This window comes from Cololabis saira, chromosome 7 (genome assembly GCF_033807715.1).
Source record: "Cololabis saira isolate AMF1-May2022 chromosome 7, fColSai1.1, whole genome shotgun sequence".
Classification (NCBI taxonomy): Eukaryota; Metazoa; Chordata; class Actinopteri; order Beloniformes; family Belonidae; genus Cololabis; species Cololabis saira.
The window spans coordinates 42,109,771-42,123,786 of record NC_084593.1 but is presented as its reverse complement, the minus strand read 5'-3'; the positions used below and the strand labels follow the sequence as shown (position 1 = coordinate 42,123,786).

The following is a 14,016-nucleotide window of genomic DNA, read 5'->3' as shown; positions in this document are numbered from 1 at the left end:
AGGTATCATCGTACGAAACAAGAAATCGAACCCCGGTCTTCTGCGTGACAGGCAGAGATACTGTCCACTATACTAACGAGGACAGCTTTGTGCCAAAAGAACTTCCTGATTGCAGGAACTTAATAACTGTGTACCAATGTCATTGGAAAGTCAGTGTCCATCTCTTTTTAATCTTTTATATCGGTCCTCGATTGTCGGCTCTCCGCGACGGGAATGCAGGTGAAGCCCCGCGAGTCTCGGCTCGGTTTGCCGCGAGGCTCTGGTCCAGCTGGTCCGGGGTTCCCCGCACCTCCGGGGACCCCCTCTCGGAACCTCTACTGCTGGGGTCTGGTGGTGGAGCTAGTGTACGTTAATGGAGAATGACTGGATTTTGGTCAGTTGTGGAACTGCAACAAAATTAATTTCTGCATGAGACCCAATGCGAGAAAGAGATGGTCGGCCTTCCTGTCCTGTGCACCAAGAAGAGGACTGGAGTGGTTTTCCAAGTCCAAATAATGTTATTGCAAAGTCATACATGTTTCCGCCCAGTTTCGAACAGGGGACCTTTCGCGTGTGAGGCCAACGTGATAACCACTACACTACGGAAACAGACATGCTTTGAAAATGGCGGGCATAAAAATAAAATCCTGTAAAAAACTCTGCTACAATTCTTGACAGTAAGATGGATACTGCAGGTTTTCTCCTGGCTGCTCTCAAAGACTCATGCTGATGTTAACCATTACACCATGGAACCCACTTCTGCTGTTATTGTGGTCTGACATTGTGGTGGTGGCACCTGACAGAGTGCTGTCCATGAGTGCTGTCCATGGTACCGAGAGCGTCTGGGTGTTTAGGGTACCAGGGCCCTGGTCCTCCAGCTCCGCGGGCTGGCTCTTTCACTCCGGTGGCTGGTGGGGGGGGGGCTTAACAGCGGGTCCCCGGGTTCGCAGGGTGAGCCGGGTCTTTGGGTGGCTCCGGGTCTGGATGGTGAGTCAAAGGTGAGTTGCTGAGCAGCGGGCGGTGAGACGGGTTGGTGAGTGGCTTTCTGCGGGCTGGCTCTTTCACTCCGGTGGCCGGTCGGGGGGAGCTTAACAGCGGGACCCCGGGTTCGCACGGTGAGCCGGGTCTTTGGATGGCTCCGGGTCTGGACGGTGAGTCAAAGGTCTCGGCTCGGTTTGCCGCGAGGCTATGGTCCAGCTGGTCCGGGGTTCCCCGCACCTCCGGGGACCCCCTCTCGGAACCTCTGCTGCTGGGGTCTGGTGGTGGAGCTAGTGTACGTTAATGGAGAATGACTGGCTTTTGGTCAGTTGTGGAACTGCAACAAAATTAATTTCTGCATGAGACCCAATGCGAGAAAGAGATGGTCGGCCTTCCTGTCCTGTGCACCAAGAAGAGGACTGGAGTGGTTTTCCAAGTCCAAATAATGTTATTGCAAAGTCATACATGTTTCCGCCCAGTTTCGAACAGGGGACCTTTCGCGTGTGAGGCGAACGTGATAACCACTAAACTACGGAAACAGACATGCTTTGAAAATGGCGGGCATAAAAATAAAATCCTGTAAAAAACTCCTGTAAGATGGATACTGCAGGTTTTCTCCTGGCTGCTCTCAAAGACTCATGCTGATGTTAACCATTACACCATGGAACCAACTTCTGCTGTTATTGTGGTCTGACATTGTGGTGGTGGCACCTGACAGAGTGCTGTCCATGAGTGCTGTCCATGGTACAGAGAGCGTCTGGGTGTTTAGGGTACCAGGGCCCTGGTCCTCCAGCTCCGCGGGCTGGCTCTTTCACTCCGGTGGCTTAACAGCGGGTCCCCAGGTTCGCACGGTGAGCCGGGTCTTTGGGTGGCTCCGGGTCTGGATGGTGAGTCAAAGGTGAGTTGCTGAGCAGCGGGGCGGTGAGACGGGTTGGTGAGTGGCTTTCTGCGGGCTGGCTCTTTCACTCCGGTGGCCGGTCGGGGGGAGCTTAACAGCGGGACCCCGGGTTCGCACGGTGAGCCGGGTCTCTGGGTGGCTCCGGGTCTGGAGGGTGAGTCAAAGGTGAGTTGCTGAGCAGCGGGGCGGTGAGCCGGGTTGGTGAGTGGCTTTCTGCGGGCTGGCTCTTTCACTCCGGTGGCTGGTCGAGGGGGAGCTTAACAGCGGGTCCCCGGGTTCGCACGGTGAGCCGGGTCTTTGGATGGCTCCGGGTCTGGACGGTGAGTCAAAGGTGAGTTTCTGAGCAGCGGGCTGGCTCTATCACTCCGGTGGCTGGTGGGGGGGGGCTTAACAGCGGGTCCTCGGGTTCGCACGGTGAGCCGGGTCTTTGGGTGGCTCCGGGTCTGGATGGTGAGTCAAAGGTGAGTTGCTGAGCAGCGGGTCGGTGAGCCGGGTTGGTGAGTGGCTTTCAGGGCCGTGCTGTCAGTCTGTGTCTGGGACGATGCGACGGCGGGCATAAAAAGCGATTCTCCCAGAGATGCTCTAGATGCTGTCCTAAATAACTGCTCTTTTTACTTCTTCAATGACATTTTCTGTGTGTATGAAATCCACCCTCAATCAGAGTTTCCTCTGATCAAGCTGCAGCATTTAGAAGCTTCTTTGGCAGGCAGACAGCAACTGCTAGTCTATTTTCTTAATGACCATTGTTTACTTGACTCAATCATGTAGGTATCATCGTACGAAACAAGAAGTCTCCCCGTCGGGGAATCGAACCCCGGTCTTCTGCGTGACAAGCAGAGATACTGTCCACTATACTAACGAGGACAGCTTTGTGCCAAAAGAACTTCCTGATTGCAGGAACTTAATAACTGTGCACCAATGTCATTGGAAAGTCATTGTCCATCTCCTTTTAATCTTTTATATCGGTCCTCGATTCTCGGCTCTCCGCGGTCTCAGCGCGACGGGAATGCAGGTGAAGCCCCGCGAGTCTCGGCTCGGTTTGCCGCGAGGCTCTGGTCCAGCTGGTCCGGGGTTCCCCGCACCTCCGGGGACCCCCTCTCGGAACCTCTGCTGCTGGGGTCTGGTGGTGGAGCTAGTGTACGTTAATGGAGAATGACTGGCTTTTGGTCAGTTGTGGAACTGCAACAAAATTAATTTCTGCATGAGACCCAATGCGAGAAAGAGATGGTCGGCCTTCCTGTCCTGTGCACCAAGAAGAGGACTGGAGTGGTTTTCCAAGTCCAAATAATGTTATTGCAAAGTCATACATGTTTCTGCCCAGTTTCGAACAGGGGACCTTTCGCGTGTGAGGCGAACTTGATAACCACTACACTACGGAAACAGACATGCTTTGAAAATGGTGGGCATAAAAATAAAATCCTGTAAAAAACTCTGCTACAATTCATGACAGTAAGATGGATACTGCAGGTTTTCTCCTGGCTGCTCTCAAAGACTCATGCTGATGTTAACCATTACACCATGGAACCCACTTCTGCTGTTATTGTGGTCTGACATTGTGGTGGTGGCACCTGAGAGAGTGCTGTCCATGAGTGCTGTCCATGGTACCGAGAGCGTCTGGGTGTTTAGGGTACCAGGGCCCTGGTCCTCCAGCTCCGCGGGCTGGCTCTTTCACTCCGGTGGCTGGTGGGGGGGGGGGCTTAACAGCGGGTCCCCGGGTTCGCACGGTGAGCCGGGTCTTTGGGTGGCTCCGGGTCTGGATGGTGAGTCAAAGGTGAGTTGCTGAGCAGTGGGGCGGTGAGACGGGTTGGTGAGTGGCTTTCTGCGGGCTGGCTCTTTCACTCCGGTGGCCGGTCGGGGGGAGCTTAACAGCGGGACCCCGGGTTCGCACGGTGAGCCGGGTCTCTGGGTGGCTCCGGGTCTGGAGGGTGAGTCAAAGGTGAGTTGCTGAGCAGCGGGGCGGTGAGCCGGGTTGGTGAGTGGCTTTCTGCGGGCTGGCTCTTTCACTCCGGTGGCTGGTCGGGGGGGAGCTTAACAGCGGGTCCCCGGGCTCGCACGGTGAGCCGGGTCTTTGGGTGGCTCCGGGTCTGGATGGTGAGTCAAATGTGAGTTTCTGAGCAGGGGGGCGGTGAGACGGGTTGGTGAGTGGCTTTCTGCGGGCTGGCTCTTTCACTCCGGTGGCCGGTCGGGGGGAGCTTAACAGCGGGACCCCGGGTTCGCACGGTGAGCCGGGTCTCTGGGTGGCTCCGGGTCTGGAGGGTGAGTCAAAGGTGAGTTGCTGAGCAGCGGGGCGGTGAGCCGGGTTGGTGAGTGGCTTTCTGCGGGCTGGCTCTTTCACTCCGGTGTCTGGTCGGGGGGGAGCTTAACAGCGGGTCCCCGGGTTCGCACGGTGAGCCGGGTCTTTGGATGTCTCCGGGTCTGGACGGTGAGTCAAAGGTGAGTTTCTGAGCAGCGGGGCGGTGAGACGGGTTGGTGAGTGGCTTTCAGGGCCTTGCTGTCAGTCTGTGTCTGGGACGAGGCGACGGCGGGCATAAAAAGCGATTCTCCCAGAGCTGCTCTAGATCAGGGGTTCTTAACCTTTCTGACCTTGGGGCCCAATTTTTTCAGTACAGAGTGGCCCGGGGCCCGTTATATATTAACACTGTATAGCAGGGGTATTCAACTTTAAGAGGTCCATTTAGAGAAAATTTACTCAAGCGAAGGTCCAGAACATCATAATAAATATATATATATATATATCTATATCTATATATATATATATATAAATATATATATATATATATATATATATATATATATATATATATATACATTCAAGTAGCCTCATAGTTGTATCAACATCTGCATCTGACTGTTATATTAAAAAAGTACATATTTGCCCATTAACATGTGTAACTTCAACTACACATGTTTTTTTCTCTTGAAAATAAAATAGATTTTATTTTATTTTCCAAATGCTATCTTATTTTATTTCTTTACCAGCAGTTTGAATTTCCCCTTTTCTTTGTTAATTGTCTCAACACATTTTTATAATAAATGAATATAAACACATCTTAACAATTGAACAGTTTTGCAGTTTTTATTTCTTCCCCTTAATCTTATGTCCCCACTTTCTGTCGTTCAGTGAGAGAACTGAGCTCTAATTTCTCCTGACAGGACTTTAAATCTGGTCTGGATGGTGTCAGAATCTCATGCACATGTGAAGGTGCTCATTGGTGAGCCCGAGCGGCACCGACCTCCCCGGCCGCGGGGACGCGCCGGGATAAATGATCATGCCGCGCTCGCTCGCTCTGGGCGCAGACCCAAGTAATCGATCCCTGATCCTGGCGGATCTAAACGTACTCTGTGCAAAATGAAGGATTTTCTCTATAAATACACACCATTTCTCTTACTATTACACGTACAGCTAGCTGAGGGTCTTCTTCTCCTCATTTGGTTGGGAGTTGCTTTGCAGTCCCGCGGCCCTCGCGGCCCACACGTACAAAACTGATTTTCTTTCACGGCCCACTAGATGGCGCTCGCGGCCCAAGTGTGGGCCGCGGCCCTATGGTTAAGAATCACTGCTCTAGATGCTGTCCTAAATAACTGCTCTTCTTACTTCTTCAATGACATTTTCTGTGTGTATAAAATCCACCCTCAATCAGAGTTGCCTCTGATCAAGCTGCAGCATTTAGAAGCTTCTTTGGCAGGCAGACAGCAACTGCTAGTCTATTTTCTTAATGACCATTGTTTACTTGACTCAATCATGTAGGTATCATCGTACGAAACAAGAAGTCTCCCCGTCGGGGAATCGAACCCCGGTCTTCTGCGTGACAGGCAGAGATACTGTCCACTATACTAACGAGGACAGCATTGTGCCAAAATAACTTCCTGATTGCAGCAACTTAATAACTGTGTCCAATGTCATTGGAAAGTCAGTGTCCATCTCTTTTTAATCTTTTATATCGGTCCTCGATTCTCGGCTCTCCGCGGTCTCAGCGCGACGGGAATGCAGGTGAAGCCCCGCGAGTCTCGGCTCGGTTTGCCGCGAGGCTCTGGTCCAGCTGGTCCGGGGTTCCCCGCACCTCCGGGGACCCCCTCTCGGAACCTCTGCTGCTGCGGTCTGGTGGTGGAGCTAGTGTACGTTAATGGAGAATGACTGGCTTTTGGTCAGTTGTGGAACTGCAACAAAATTAATTTCTGCATGAGACCCAATGCGAGAAAGAGATGGTCGGCCTTCCTGTCCTGTGCACCAAGAAGAGGACTGGAGTGGTTTTCCAAGTCCAAATAATGTTATTGCAAAGTCATACATGTTTCCGCCCAGTTTCGAACAGGGGACCTTTCGCGTGTGAGGCGAACGTGATAACCACTACACTACGGAAACAGACATGCTTTGAAAATGGCGGGCATAAAAATAAAATCCTGTAAAAAACTCTGCTACAATTCTTGACAGTAAGATGGATACTGCAGGTTTTCTCCTGGCTGCTCTCAAAGACTCATGCTGATGTTAACCATTACACCATGGAACCCACTTCTGCTGTTATCGTGGTCTGACATTGTGGTGGTGGCACCTGACAGAGTGCTGTCATTGAGTGCTGTCCATGGTACCGAGAGCGTCTGGGTGTTTAGGGTACCAGGGCCCTGGTCCTCCAGCTCCGCGGGCTGGCTCTTTCACTCCGGTGGCTGGTGGGGGGGGGGGGCTTAACAGCGGGTCCCCGGGTTCGCACGGTGTTCCGGGTCTTTGGGTGGCTCCGGGTCTGGATGGTGAGTCAAAGGTGAGTTGCTGAGCAGCGGGGCGGTGAGACGAAGTAGTGAGTGGCTTTCTGCGGGCTGGCTCTTTCACTCCGGTGGCCGGTCGGGGGGAGCTTAACAGCGGGACCCCGGGTTCGCACGGTGAGCCGGGTCACTGGGTGGCTCCGGGTCTGGAGGGTGAGTCAAAGGTGAGTTGCTGAGCAGCGGGGCGGTGAGCCGGGTTGGTGAGTGGCTTTCTGCGGGCTGGCTCGTTCACTCTGGTGGCTGGTCGGGGGGGAGCTTAACAGCGGGTCCCCGGGTTCGCACAGTGAGCCGGGTCTTTGGATGGCTCCGGGTCTGGACGGTGAGTCAAAGGTGAGTTTCTGAGCAGCGGGCTGGCTCTTTCACTCCGGTGGCTGGTGGGGGGGGGCTTAACAGCGGGTCCCCGGGTTCGCACGGTGAGCCGGGTCTTTGGGTGGCTCCGGGTCTGGATGGTGAGTCAAAGGTGAGTTGCTGAGCAGCGGGGCGGTGAGACGGGTTGGTGAGTGGCTTTCTGCGGGCTGGCTCTTTCACTCCGGTGGCCGGTCGGGGGGAGCTTAACAGCGGGACCCCGGGTTCGCACGGTGAGCCGGGTCTCTGGGTGGCTCCGGGTCTGGAGGGTGAGTCAAAGGTGAGTTGCTGAGCAGCGGGGCGGTGAGCCGGGTTGGTGAGTGGCTTTCTGCGGGCTGGCTCTTTCACTCCGGTGGCTGGTCGGGGGGGAGCTTAACAGCGGATCCCCGGGTTCGCACGATGAGCCGGGTCTTTGGATGGCTCCGGGTCTGGACGGTGAGTCAAAGGTGAGTTTCTGAGCAGCGGGGCGGTGAGACGGGTTGGTGAGTGGCTTTCAGGGCCGTGCTGTCAGTCTGTGTCTGGGACGAGGCGACGGCGGGCATAAAAAGCGATTCTCCCAGAGATGCTCTAGATGCTGTCCTAAATAACTGCTCTTTTTACTTCTTCAATGACATTTTCTGTGTGTATAAAATCCACCCTCAATCAGAGTTTCCTCTGATCAAGCTGCAGCATTTAGAAGCTTCTTTGGCAGGCAGACAGCAACTGCTAGTCTATTTTCTTAATGACCATTGTTTACTTGACTCAATCATGTAGGTATCATCGTACGAAACAAGAAATCGAACCCCGGTCTTCTGCGTGACAGGCAGAGATACTGTCCACTATACTAACGAGGACAGCTTTGTGCCAAAAGAACTTCCTGATTGCAGGAACTTAATAACTGTGTACCAATGTCATTGGAAAGTCAGTGTCCATCTCTTTTTAATCTTTTATATCGGTCCTCGATTGTCGGCTCTCCGCGACGGGAATGCAGGTGAAGCCCCGCGAGTCTCGGCTCGGTTTGCCGCGAGGCTCTGGTCCAGCTGGTCCGGGGTTCCCCGCACCTCCGGGGACCCCCTCTCGGAACCTCTACTGCTGGGGTCTGGTGGTGGAGCTAGTGTACGTTAATGGAGAATGACTGGATTTTGGTCAGTTGTGGAACTGCAACAAAATTAATTTCTGCATGAGACCCAATGCGAGAAAGAGATGGTCGGCCTTCCTGTCCTGTGCACCAAGAAGAGGACTGGAGTGGTTTTCCAAGTCCAAATAATGTTATTGCAAAGTCATACATGTTTCCGCCCAGTTTCGAACAGGGGACCTTTCGCGTGTGAGGCCAACGTGATAACCACTACACTACGGAAACAGACATGCTTTGAAAATGGCGGGCATAAAAATAAAATCCTGTAAAAAACTCTGCTACAATTCTTGACAGTAAGATGGATACTGCAGGTTTTCTCCTGGCTGCTCTCAAAGACTCATGCTGATGTTAACCATTACACCATGGAACCCACTTCTGCTGTTATTGTGGTCTGACATTGTGGTGGTGGCACCTGACAGAGTGCTGTCCATGAGTGCTGTCCATGGTACCGAGAGCGTCTGGGTGTTTAGGGTACCAGGGCCCTGGTCCTCCAGCTCCGCGGGCTGGCTCTTTCACTCCGGTGGCTGGTGGGGGGGGGGCTTAACAGCGGGTCCCCGGGTTCGCAGGGTGAGCCGGGTCTTTGGGTGGCTCCGGGTCTGGATGGTGAGTCAAAGGTGAGTTGCTGAGCAGCGGGCGGTGAGACGGGTTGGTGAGTGGCTTTCTGCGGGCTGGCTCTTTCACTCCGGTGGCCGGTCGGGGGGAGCTTAACAGCGGGACCCCGGGTTCGCACGGTGAGCCGGGTCTTTGGATGGCTCCGGGTCTGGACGGTGAGTCAAAGGTCTCGGCTCGGTTTGCCGCGAGGCTATGGTCCAGCTGGTCCGGGGTTCCCCGCACCTCCGGGGACCCCCTCTCGGAACCTCTGCTGCTGGGGTCTGGTGGTGGAGCTAGTGTACGTTAATGGAGAATGACTGGCTTTTGGTCAGTTGTGGAACTGCAACAAAATTAATTTCTGCATGAGACCCAATGCGAGAAAGAGATGGTCGGCCTTCCTGTCCTGTGCACCAAGAAGAGGACTGGAGTGGTTTTCCAAGTCCAAATAATGTTATTGCAAAGTCATACATGTTTCCGCCCAGTTTCGAACAGGGGACCTTTCGCGTGTGAGGCGAACGTGATAACCACTAAACTACGGAAACAGACATGCTTTGAAAATGGCGGGCATAAAAATAAAATCCTGTAAAAAACTCCTGTAAGATGGATACTGCAGGTTTTCTCCTGGCTGCTCTCAAAGACTCATGCTGATGTTAACCATTACACCATGGAACCAACTTCTGCTGTTATTGTGGTCTGACATTGTGGTGGTGGCACCTGACAGAGTGCTGTCCATGAGTGCTGTCCATGGTACAGAGAGCGTCTGGGTGTTTAGGGTACCAGGGCCCTGGTCCTCCAGCTCCGCGGGCTGGCTCTTTCACTCCGGTGGCTTAACAGCGGGTCCCCAGGTTCGCACGGTGAGCCGGGTCTTTGGGTGGCTCCGGGTCTGGATGGTGAGTCAAAGGTGAGTTGCTGAGCAGCGGGGCGGTGAGACGGGTTGGTGAGTGGCTTTCTGCGGGCTGGCTCTTTCACTCCGGTGGCCGGTCGGGGGGAGCTTAACAGCGGGACCCCGGGTTCGCACGGTGAGCCGGGTCTCTGGGTGGCTCCGGGTCTGGAGGGTGAGTCAAAGGTGAGTTGCTGAGCAGCGGGGCGGTGAGCCGGGTTGGTGAGTGGCTTTCTGCGGGCTGGCTCTTTCACTCCGGTGGCTGGTCGAGGGGGAGCTTAACAGCGGGTCCCCGGGTTCGCACGGTGAGCCGGGTCTTTGGATGGCTCCGGGTCTGGACGGTGAGTCAAAGGTGAGTTTCTGAGCAGCGGGCTGGCTCTATCACTCCGGTGGCTGGTGGGGGGGGGCTTAACAGCGGGTCCTCGGGTTCGCACGGTGAGCCGGGTCTTTGGGTGGCTCCGGGTCTGGATGGTGAGTCAAAGGTGAGTTGCTGAGCAGCGGGTCGGTGAGCCGGGTTGGTGAGTGGCTTTCAGGGCCGTGCTGTCAGTCTGTGTCTGGGACGATGCGACGGCGGGCATAAAAAGCGATTCTCCCAGAGATGCTCTAGATGCTGTCCTAAATAACTGCTCTTTTTACTTCTTCAATGACATTTTCTGTGTGTATGAAATCCACCCTCAATCAGAGTTTCCTCTGATCAAGCTGCAGCATTTAGAAGCTTCTTTGGCAGGCAGACAGCAACTGCTAGTCTATTTTCTTAATGACCATTGTTTACTTGACTCAATCATGTAGGTATCATCGTACGAAACAAGAAGTCTCCCCGTCGGGGAATCGAACCCCGGTCTTCTGCGTGACAAGCAGAGATACTGTCCACTATACTAACGAGGACAGCTTTGTGCCAAAAGAACTTCCTGATTGCAGGAACTTAATAACTGTGCACCAATGTCATTGGAAAGTCATTGTCCATCTCCTTTTAATCTTTTATATCGGTCCTCGATTCTCGGCTCTCCGCGGTCTCAGCGCGACGGGAATGCAGGTGAAGCCCCGCGAGTCTCGGCTCGGTTTGCCGCGAGGCTCTGGTCCAGCTGGTCCGGGGTTCCCCGCACCTCCGGGGACCCCCTCTCGGAACCTCTGCTGCTGGGGTCTGGTGGTGGAGCTAGTGTACGTTAATGGAGAATGACTGGCTTTTGGTCAGTTGTGGAACTGCAACAAAATTAATTTCTGCATGAGACCCAATGCGAGAAAGAGATGGTCGGCCTTCCTGTCCTGTGCACCAAGAAGAGGACTGGAGTGGTTTTCCAAGTCCAAATAATGTTATTGCAAAGTCATACATGTTTCTGCCCAGTTTCGAACAGGGGACCTTTCGCGTGTGAGGCGAACTTGATAACCACTACACTACGGAAACAGACATGCTTTGAAAATGGTGGGCATAAAAATAAAATCCTGTAAAAAACTCTGCTACAATTCATGACAGTAAGATGGATACTGCAGGTTTTCTCCTGGCTGCTCTCAAAGACTCATGCTGATGTTAACCATTACACCATGGAACCCACTTCTGCTGTTATTGTGGTCTGACATTGTGGTGGTGGCACCTGAGAGAGTGCTGTCCATGAGTGCTGTCCATGGTACCGAGAGCGTCTGGGTGTTTAGGGTACCAGGGCCCTGGTCCTCCAGCTCCGCGGGCTGGCTCTTTCACTCCGGTGGCTGGTGGGGGGGGGGGCTTAACAGCGGGTCCCCGGGTTCGCACGGTGAGCCGGGTCTTTGGGTGGCTCCGGGTCTGGATGGTGAGTCAAAGGTGAGTTGCTGAGCAGTGGGGCGGTGAGACGGGTTGGTGAGTGGCTTTCTGCGGGCTGGCTCTTTCACTCCGGTGGCCGGTCGGGGGGAGCTTAACAGCGGGACCCCGGGTTCGCACGGTGAGCCGGGTCTCTGGGTGGCTCCGGGTCTGGAGGGTGAGTCAAAGGTGAGTTGCTGAGCAGCGGGGCGGTGAGCCGGGTTGGTGAGTGGCTTTCTGCGGGCTGGCTCTTTCACTCCGGTGGCTGGTCGGGGGGGAGCTTAACAGCGGGTCCCCGGGCTCGCACGGTGAGCCGGGTCTTTGGGTGGCTCCGGGTCTGGATGGTGAGTCAAATGTGAGTTTCTGAGCAGGGGGGCGGTGAGACGGGTTGGTGAGTGGCTTTCTGCGGGCTGGCTCTTTCACTCCGGTGGCCGGTCGGGGGGAGCTTAACAGCGGGACCCCGGGTTCGCACGGTGAGCCGGGTCTCTGGGTGGCTCCGGGTCTGGAGGGTGAGTCAAAGGTGAGTTGCTGAGCAGCGGGGCGGTGAGCCGGGTTGGTGAGTGGCTTTCTGCGGGCTGGCTCTTTCACTCCGGTGTCTGGTCGGGGGGGAGCTTAACAGCGGGTCCCCGGGTTCGCACGGTGAGCCGGGTCTTTGGATGTCTCCGGGTCTGGACGGTGAGTCAAAGGTGAGTTTCTGAGCAGCGGGGCGGTGAGACGGGTTGGTGAGTGGCTTTCAGGGCCTTGCTGTCAGTCTGTGTCTGGGACGAGGCGACGGCGGGCATAAAAAGCGATTCTCCCAGAGCTGCTCTAGATCAGGGGTTCTTAACCTTTCTGACCTTGGGGCCCAATTTTTTCAGTACAGAGTGGCCCGGGGCCCGTTATATATTAACACTGTATAGCAGGGGTATTCAACTTTAAGAGGTCCATTTAGAGAAAATTTACTCAAGCGAAGGTCCAGAACATCATAATAAATATATATATATATATATCTATATCTATATATATATATATATAAATATATATATATATATATATATATATATATATATATATATATACATTCAAGTAGCCTCATAGTTGTATCAACATCTGCATCTGACTGTTATATTAAAAAAGTACATATTTGCCCATTAACATGTGTAACTTCAACTACACATGTTTTTTTCTCTTGAAAATAAAATAGATTTTATTTTATTTTCCAAATGCTATCTTATTTTATTTCTTTACCAGCAGTTTGAATTTCCCCTTTTCTTTGTTAATTGTCTCAACACATTTTTATAATAAATGAATATAAACACATCTTAACAATTGAACAGTTTTGCAGTTTTTATTTCTTCCCCTTAATCTTATGTCCCCACTTTCTGTCGTTCAGTGAGAGAACTGAGCTCTAATTTCTCCTGACAGGACTTTAAATCTGGTCTGGATGGTGTCAGAATCTCATGCACATGTGAAGGTGCTCATTGGTGAGCCCGAGCGGCACCGACCTCCCCGGCCGCGGGGACGCGCCGGGATAAATGATCATGCCGCGCTCGCTCGCTCTGGGCGCAGACCCAAGTAATCGATCCCTGATCCTGGCGGATCTAAACGTACTCTGTGCAAAATGAAGGATTTTCTCTATAAATACACACCATTTCTCTTACTATTACACGTACAGCTAGCTGAGGGTCTTCTTCTCCTCATTTGGTTGGGAGTTGCTTTGCAGTCCCGCGGCCCTCGCGGCCCACACGTACAAAACTGATTTTCTTTCACGGCCCACTAGATGGCGCTCGCGGCCCAAGTGTGGGCCGCGGCCCTATGGTTAAGAATCACTGCTCTAGATGCTGTCCTAAATAACTGCTCTTCTTACTTCTTCAATGACATTTTCTGTGTGTATAAAATCCACCCTCAATCAGAGTTGCCTCTGATCAAGCTGCAGCATTTAGAAGCTTCTTTGGCAGGCAGACAGCAACTGCTAGTCTATTTTCTTAATGACCATTGTTTACTTGACTCAATCATGTAGGTATCATCGTACGAAACAAGAAGTCTCCCCGTCGGGGAATCGAACCCCGGTCTTCTGCGTGACAGGCAGAGATACTGTCCACTATACTAACGAGGACAGCATTGTGCCAAAATAACTTCCTGATTGCAGCAACTTAATAACTGTGTCCAATGTCATTGGAAAGTCAGTGTCCATCTCTTTTTAATCTTTTATATCGGTCCTCGATTCTCGGCTCTCCGCGGTCTCAGCGCGACGGGAATGCAGGTGAAGCCCCGCGAGTCTCGGCTCGGTTTGCCGCGAGGCTCTGGTCCAGCTGGTCCGGGGTTCCCCGCACCTCCGGGGACCCCCTCTCGGAACCTCTGCTGCTGCGGTCTGGTGGTGGAGCTAGTGTACGTTAATGGAGAATGACTGGCTTTTGGTCAGTTGTGGAACTGCAACAAAATTAATTTCTGCATGAGACCCAATGCGAGAAAGAGATGGTCGGCCTTCCTGTCCTGTGCACCAAGAAGAGGACTGGAGTGGTTTTCCAAGTCCAAATAATGTTATTGCAAAGTCATACATGTTTCCGCCCAGTTTCGAACAGGGGACCTTTCGCGTGTGAGGCGAACGTGATAACCACTACACTACGGAAACAGACATGCTTTGAAAATGGCGGGCATAAAAATAAAATCCTGTAAAAAACTCTGCTACAATTCTTGACAGTAAGATGGATACTGCAGGTTTTCTCCTGGCT

The 14,016-nt window shown here is 53.1% G+C and overlaps 6 non-coding genes across 6 annotated transcripts; all 6 read right to left on the bottom strand.

Moving 5' to 3' along the window:
* Positions 1 to 515: 515 nt before the first annotated feature.
* trnav-cac (transfer RNA valine (anticodon CAC)) lies at positions 516 to 588 on the bottom strand. The gene has a single exon. It is a non-coding gene; the product is annotated as a tRNA-Val (tRNA).
* Positions 589 to 5,627: 5,039 nt separating this feature from the next.
* trnad-guc (transfer RNA aspartic acid (anticodon GUC)) lies at positions 5,628 to 5,699 on the bottom strand. The gene has a single exon. It is a non-coding gene; the product is annotated as a tRNA-Asp (tRNA).
* A 443-nt stretch (positions 5,700 to 6,142) lies between these two features.
* trnav-cac (transfer RNA valine (anticodon CAC)) lies at positions 6,143 to 6,215 on the bottom strand. The gene has a single exon. It is a non-coding gene; the product is annotated as a tRNA-Val (tRNA).
* A 2,003-nt stretch (positions 6,216 to 8,218) lies between these two features.
* On the bottom strand, positions 8,219 to 8,291 carry trnav-cac (transfer RNA valine (anticodon CAC)). The gene has a single exon. It is a non-coding gene; the product is annotated as a tRNA-Val (tRNA).
* A 5,037-nt stretch (positions 8,292 to 13,328) lies between these two features.
* trnad-guc (transfer RNA aspartic acid (anticodon GUC)) lies at positions 13,329 to 13,400 on the bottom strand. The gene has a single exon. It is a non-coding gene; the product is annotated as a tRNA-Asp (tRNA).
* Positions 13,401 to 13,843: 443 nt separating this feature from the next.
* On the bottom strand, positions 13,844 to 13,916 carry trnav-cac (transfer RNA valine (anticodon CAC)). Its single transcript has one exon. It is a non-coding gene; the product is annotated as a tRNA-Val (tRNA).
* Between the last annotated feature and the right edge of the window lie 100 nt (positions 13,917 to 14,016).